The sequence below is a fragment of the Lithobates pipiens genome, unplaced genomic scaffold (assembly GCF_037356315.1).
Source record: "Lithobates pipiens isolate NorthernLeopardFrog02 unplaced genomic scaffold, aLitPip1_a1.2 Scaffold_19, whole genome shotgun sequence".
Lineage (NCBI taxonomy): Eukaryota > Metazoa > Chordata > Amphibia > Anura > Ranidae > Lithobates > Lithobates pipiens.
The window spans coordinates 88,147,954-88,153,776 of NW_027507764.1; the positions used below are offsets into that span (position 1 = coordinate 88,147,954).

The 5,823-nt window shown below is 47.1% G+C and overlaps 1 pseudogene; it reads left to right on the top strand.

Moving 5' to 3' along the window:
* The first annotated feature begins 565 nt into the window (after nt 1-565).
* Nucleotides 566-652, top strand: LOC143999757 (U2 spliceosomal RNA; annotated as a pseudogene).
* The last annotated feature ends 5,171 nt before the right edge of the window (nt 653-5,823 follow it).

Here is a 5,823-nt window from a genome sequence, read left to right on the forward strand (position 1 = left end):
AACTGTCACATTGGTTGTGCTCTCAACCAAACTGTTAAACCATCCAATGGCTGGTGTCATAACTGATCACCTGTGCAACAACATGGCAGTTGAAGATTAAACAGAGGTCAAGATGGCAGGTTCCTTGGCTGAAAATGATAGGAGGGTTTACTTCCACTTTAAAGTGGTTGTAAACCCTTTACAACCACTTTATACTACAGGCAAACCTATAATAAGTCTTACCTGTAGCTACACTGGATATCTCCTAAACCTGCACGGTTTAGGAGATATCCCCTGTATTTGCTGTGCCGACGTCATCGGCACATGTGCACTTAAGCAAACTGAAGCAATGGCACGTACCTTCCATTGCTTCAGTTGTACTGTGCCATTACCAGTGGCTCCTGCGCACATGTGCGGGAGTGACGTCATCGCGGCTCTGGCCAATCACAGTGCCAGAGCCGTGATAACAGGAAGTAACCCCCCGGGGAGATGACGGCTGGCGCAGTGGTGAACGAGGACCACTGCGGGGGCTTCAATCTCAGGTAAGTACAGGCATACCCCACTTTTAAGTACACAATGGGGTTTATTTACTTCTCGGCCTTTTGGCTAAGATCAAGTGTAGTATCTGTTCTTATCAGTTGCCAGGAGGTGGCACTTGCTTTCGTCACTGTTCTACGGCGAGGTGGAGCAGGGGTGGCGGTTGCTATGCAAAACCTGCTGGTGTAAAGGTGACCCGGAGCGGTTCGTAGCTGAAAGGGAAACCTGATGGGGATGGAGAACCACTGGTCGGCGCCAGGGGAGGGGACCCTGGCCTTCTGGCCTGGATTGGGGCAGCTTTAGCTCTAGTCAGTTTTTCGGGAGGGAACGTTTGTTCCCGTTTCCAACGGGGGAACATCCTGTACTTCCCGAATGTAATTAGGTAGAAATGATGGGAGCGAGGGTGAGGCCTTATGGCAAAGGGCTCTCACTAAGCTCCTGGATCTCCATGCCTTTCTGGCTGGGGTGGGGGCTGCTGTGGTCTGGGTTGGGGGGGTCAGGGATGCTTCTTTTGAAAAGCCTATGGTGATGTGCCACTGAAGTGGCAGTTCAGGGGTGCCTTACATTCACTGTGATTTATCACTTTGAAGTTTGGCATCACGGACACTTCACTGTATACACACTTTTCACACCTGCCTCTAGGGCCCGGCCTTTTGGCTAGGACCAGAGGAATTTTTGATTCCTGGCCGGAGGGCCTGGTCCTTGTATCACACAATGGCCACCTTTTCACTCTCCTCTTCACTATCCCTTTCCTCACTTTTTATTTATTTTATTTGTGTGGTTTGTCACGTTTTGTGTTGTCACTGCACGTTTGGCGAGTAGGGTGTCGGTCGTCGGACCTATCCTGAAAGTCTTGTGGGAGGGTGGACATAGGCCTTCTGGCTTGGTTCGCCCTCTCTTCGGGGGGTTCTCCCTTCGGGGGAGCCCCTACCCTAGTACCTGGGTGGGTCTGTTTTGGCAGACCTTCCGGAGAAAGGCGGTCGTCCGGCTTCGGCTGGATGGGCCATGTATTTGGTACCTCAGTCCCCGTCTGGAGCCTAACGCCCCGGGGGATCAGGGTAAGGTCCTTCCTAGTGGAGGACAGCAGACACCCGTGGCACAGTTTTGTGTTTCACTCTTTATGTGTGTGCACTTTTTTTGGCACTGGGTGGAAGTTTTTTCGTGTGTTTTGCACGCCATAGGCTTTTTCAATCTAAAAAATTAGGTTTATTTACTAAAGCTGGAAAATGCAAAATCAGACTCACTTCTGCATAGAAACCAATGAGCTTCCAGGTTTTAATATTAAAGTTTAATTTGACAAGCCGAGGTTAGGAGCTCCTTGGTTTCTATGCAGAAGGGAGCCTGATTTTGCACTTTCCAGCTTTAGTAAATAAACCCCATTGTGTACTTAAAAGTGGGGTATGCCTGTAATTCATAATGAGCTAGTATGCTATGCATACTAGCTCATTATGCCTTTGTCTTGCAGGTTTTTTTTGTTTTGTTTTTTAGGATTTTTTAAAAGGGGTTCACAATCACTTTAACAACCAGCTATTCTTCACACTAAATTCAAATCAGTTGATAATTATTCAACTGATATGAATCCTAATAGTTCTGAAAAATTGGAATTCCTTAGAAAAGGAATAAACAAAACAAATTTTAACGTATTTCAACTAAATTTGTTACTATTCGTTACTATTTCGGATCCATCCAAAACTCTGAATAACTAAAAAAATTTCCAATTTGTAATCGGACCGAAACAAATTGCACATGTCTACTTTCTTGAACAACAGATCAACCAGTCTTTGGCAAAGTACAGTGAATATTCAGCATTAGCATATGTCAAAATGGGTTATTGGAAGATGGCTTCAGCTACCGAGGGGTAGTGCTCCTTGGCAGAAAACCAGATGAGTGATTTCAGCAATCTGCTCTCATTTCATGCTGCCAGAGCAGCCATTGGAGTGAAAATTGTTGAGGGAGTCTTCCCTGAGATTTTCCCGTTCAACTGGAACCTTTCCCCATGCTGGACACTGTCCCTCATGAACGGGTTCCTGTCCCTGTCCAACTGCTTACCAAAAGTGCTCCAACATTAAGTGAGTCCCCCTATTTAAAAGTTTCCTTCAACCAAGATGGCCGCCAAGTCTCCCAAGAGTTCTTAGTCCAATTGGACAACTTCTCCTCTTGAGGCACTGGACGGAATCTACAAGGGACCAATTCCCCTACAAGACCCCTTCTTCCCATGCAATAATGGCACAAGGCCACCTAAAGGTGGGAAGACTAACTGAATCTGCCTACAAGTACTTCAGTATATTTTATTTGCTTTTAACATTTGATTTTGGAGTGAAGGGACTTTCCCAAACATAAACCACATTCCTGCTCCTTTAAATTTTCTCATCACTGCTTTGACCCCACTACTAATTAGAAAATCAAACAAACCTAAAGTGGTAGTAAACTATTGCAGGCTTATGCCATAATTTGCTGGTATTAGGCCCCTTTCACACGGGGCGGACTACGGCTGCAATCCGCTATCCCAGCAGGGGATCTGTCCACTGATCTCTGATGAGCAGGCAGATGACAGGCCCCTGTCTGCTCTTCTCCTTTTATAGGCAGTCAGATATAAAGACTACCTGTCCATTTACATCCGGCTGTCATCTGATCCGCTGGACAGAAGTGGAATGCCCCCATCCATCTGTCTTTAGCGGAATGGGGGTAGGCTGGTGTAAGCGGATACCCGCTACTCCATGAAGGAGAATGGAAGTTCCGATTGGGTCAGACAGATGGACACAATTGGAACATTCATGTGAAAGGGGACTTCTTAAAATGAGCCCTCCAGCAGTGCGCTGTAACCTTTGCCAGCTCTTCCATCTTTGCCCTGTCTTCCTTCTGCATTCACACTTTCTGGCAATTTAAATGAGTGGCCCAGGATGTTGTCACTCTCGAGTCTGCACATGGGAGCCATGATCATGGCAAAGCTCTCTCTGCATTGACAGCACACGGAATGCAGAGCAACTGCGCATGCACTGGTCATGTCACTGGCTACAGCCACTGTAAGTGTCTGCTAAATGGCGTAAGTGTACAAGATATTCACAGTACCTACAGGCAAGCTTTATCATAAGCTTACCTGTAGGTACAAGTTAAAAAGGTGACTTTACTACCACTTAGGAATGTTAAACGAAATTACACTGTTGTATGGCCAGCTTTGAGCCTTTTCTCTTCTATCTCTGCTACCACCTAGAACAGTGATGGCGAACCTTGGCACAGTGGTACCCCAGATGTTTTGAAACTACATTTCCCATGATGCTCATGCACTCTGCACTATAGTTGAGCATCATGGAAAATATAGTTCCAAAACATCTGGGGTGCCAAGGTTCGCCATCACTGGCCTAGAATAAATCCTGTGATATATCATTAATTGCCAACAGCAGAGCAATGGAATAGAAGCCGAACTGTGCCTTATTGTTGCTGTCACTGTACCTTGTATGAGAAATTTCTCATGTAAAATTATAACTCACCTGTGTGAAAACTTTCAGCAAGAGCTTTTTATTACTGGTATTTAAATAACGCTAACAATTTACACAGTGCTTCACCTATATTGTACATTCCCATCACCCCTTGCCCTCAAGGAGCTTAAATTAACCATACATGCCACTGATATGTATGGTTAATTTAAGCTCTTTGAGGGCAAGGAGTATAAAATAGGCCCTGGTATGATACCAGGGCCAATTTTAAGATGAGCCAGTTAACCTGTAGGAGTGCTAAACACCAAACCAAGCTATTACAAACAACAGCACATAACTATTATTGAGCTTCAAGTGATATTAATGTAGCGGCCATAACCCATGGCAGGGCGGCCTTAACTTTTGGGCTTACCAGTTACCTCCGCTTGGCTTGTTCTTCCACGTCTAGGGGTTCCCAGAGTTGGTACCCAACAACTTTGGATGCTGACACCAATAAAGTCCTTTTGAAAGGTTTTTATTTGCAGGGGTAACATCCAATAACACAGTCTCTTATAGGAACAGAGGGCAAGGGTGAAAGAACTCTGACACCTTGAACTGCAAATATAACAAAGTCTCTAGTACCACCCAGAGAGTAGCCACTCGCAGCTGGGCCATAAAAGGCTGAACAGATCTCTAGCCAGAGATTATGGCAATCAGCACTTTGATTCAGAACTTGTGAAATCTCTGACCTTGAACAAGGTGTAACTGAAGTTGAACAGGAACCTTTTTCCTCAGTACCTGGAACGTTCTAGGTCTCCTTGGCAGTACTGGAAAAAGCGTGGATTCATCAATGTCCTTCACAACTCAGTAACCAGGCACTTCTCAGGATGCCAGTTTGTTGGCCCTCCTCCGAAGAATCCTCCCCCGGTCACTTGTACGAGCTGCGGTGCCCCTCCAAGCTGAGAGCACACCCAGAAGCCTTGAATCCTCCCTCAGTTATTGTGCCTCGGACCAGCCAGTTCCGAGACTCAGGAACAGACGGATCCCTACCCCAGACCAGGCGGGTCTATTGGGGTTAACCAACAGAAGCATGTTGTGGAGCGACGAATGCTCCCATGACCAGGACCCCTCGCGGGGCTACCCCGGTCCAGAATCAGGAACAGACTGCTAGGGCCTCACGAACGAACAACCCGAAACACGTCACCTCAAAATCTTAAGTACCCCTCCCCAGACTCCTCAGCGGGGCCCAGCACACCCACTGATTGGCTCCGAGCAAGCCGATACCCAAAACGTCCAACCAGGCCTGGTTCTGAGCCTGTCATGTCCACCTCACCATACACATGACCAGGCAGAACTCTAACACAGCCCAACCAAACTGATGTGAAAGTTAACCTACACAATTAACCCTCAGAACCCCTTTACTGTTCTGAGGCAAAAACTAAATTTGTACATGACAGACACTTTTTTCAAAGTGTCATCGCTACATTAAAGTCAATGTTTTTTTTTTTTAAATAACAATCATGTTATACTTACCTGCTCTGTGCAGTGGTTTTGCACAGAGCAGACCCGATCCTCCTCTTCCCTGGCCCCCTGCCAGCGCTCCTGGTCCCTCCCTCCTGTCTAGTGCCCCCATAGCAAGCTGCCTGCAATGGGGGCACCTGAGCCGGCTCACCCCTGAGCTGTGGCTCTGTGTGTCCTTTCACACAAGGAGCCTGTGGCTTGACTCTTCCCTCTCCCTCTCCTCATTGGCTCGCTGGCTGTGATTGACAATGGCTCCCGCTGCTGTCTTAGCCAATGAGGAGGGAGAGTCCCCGAAAAACCGAAGCTCTTGTGCACATTGCTGTGATGAGATGGAACTCAGGTAAGTATTGGGGGGGGGGGGGCTGCTGAACAG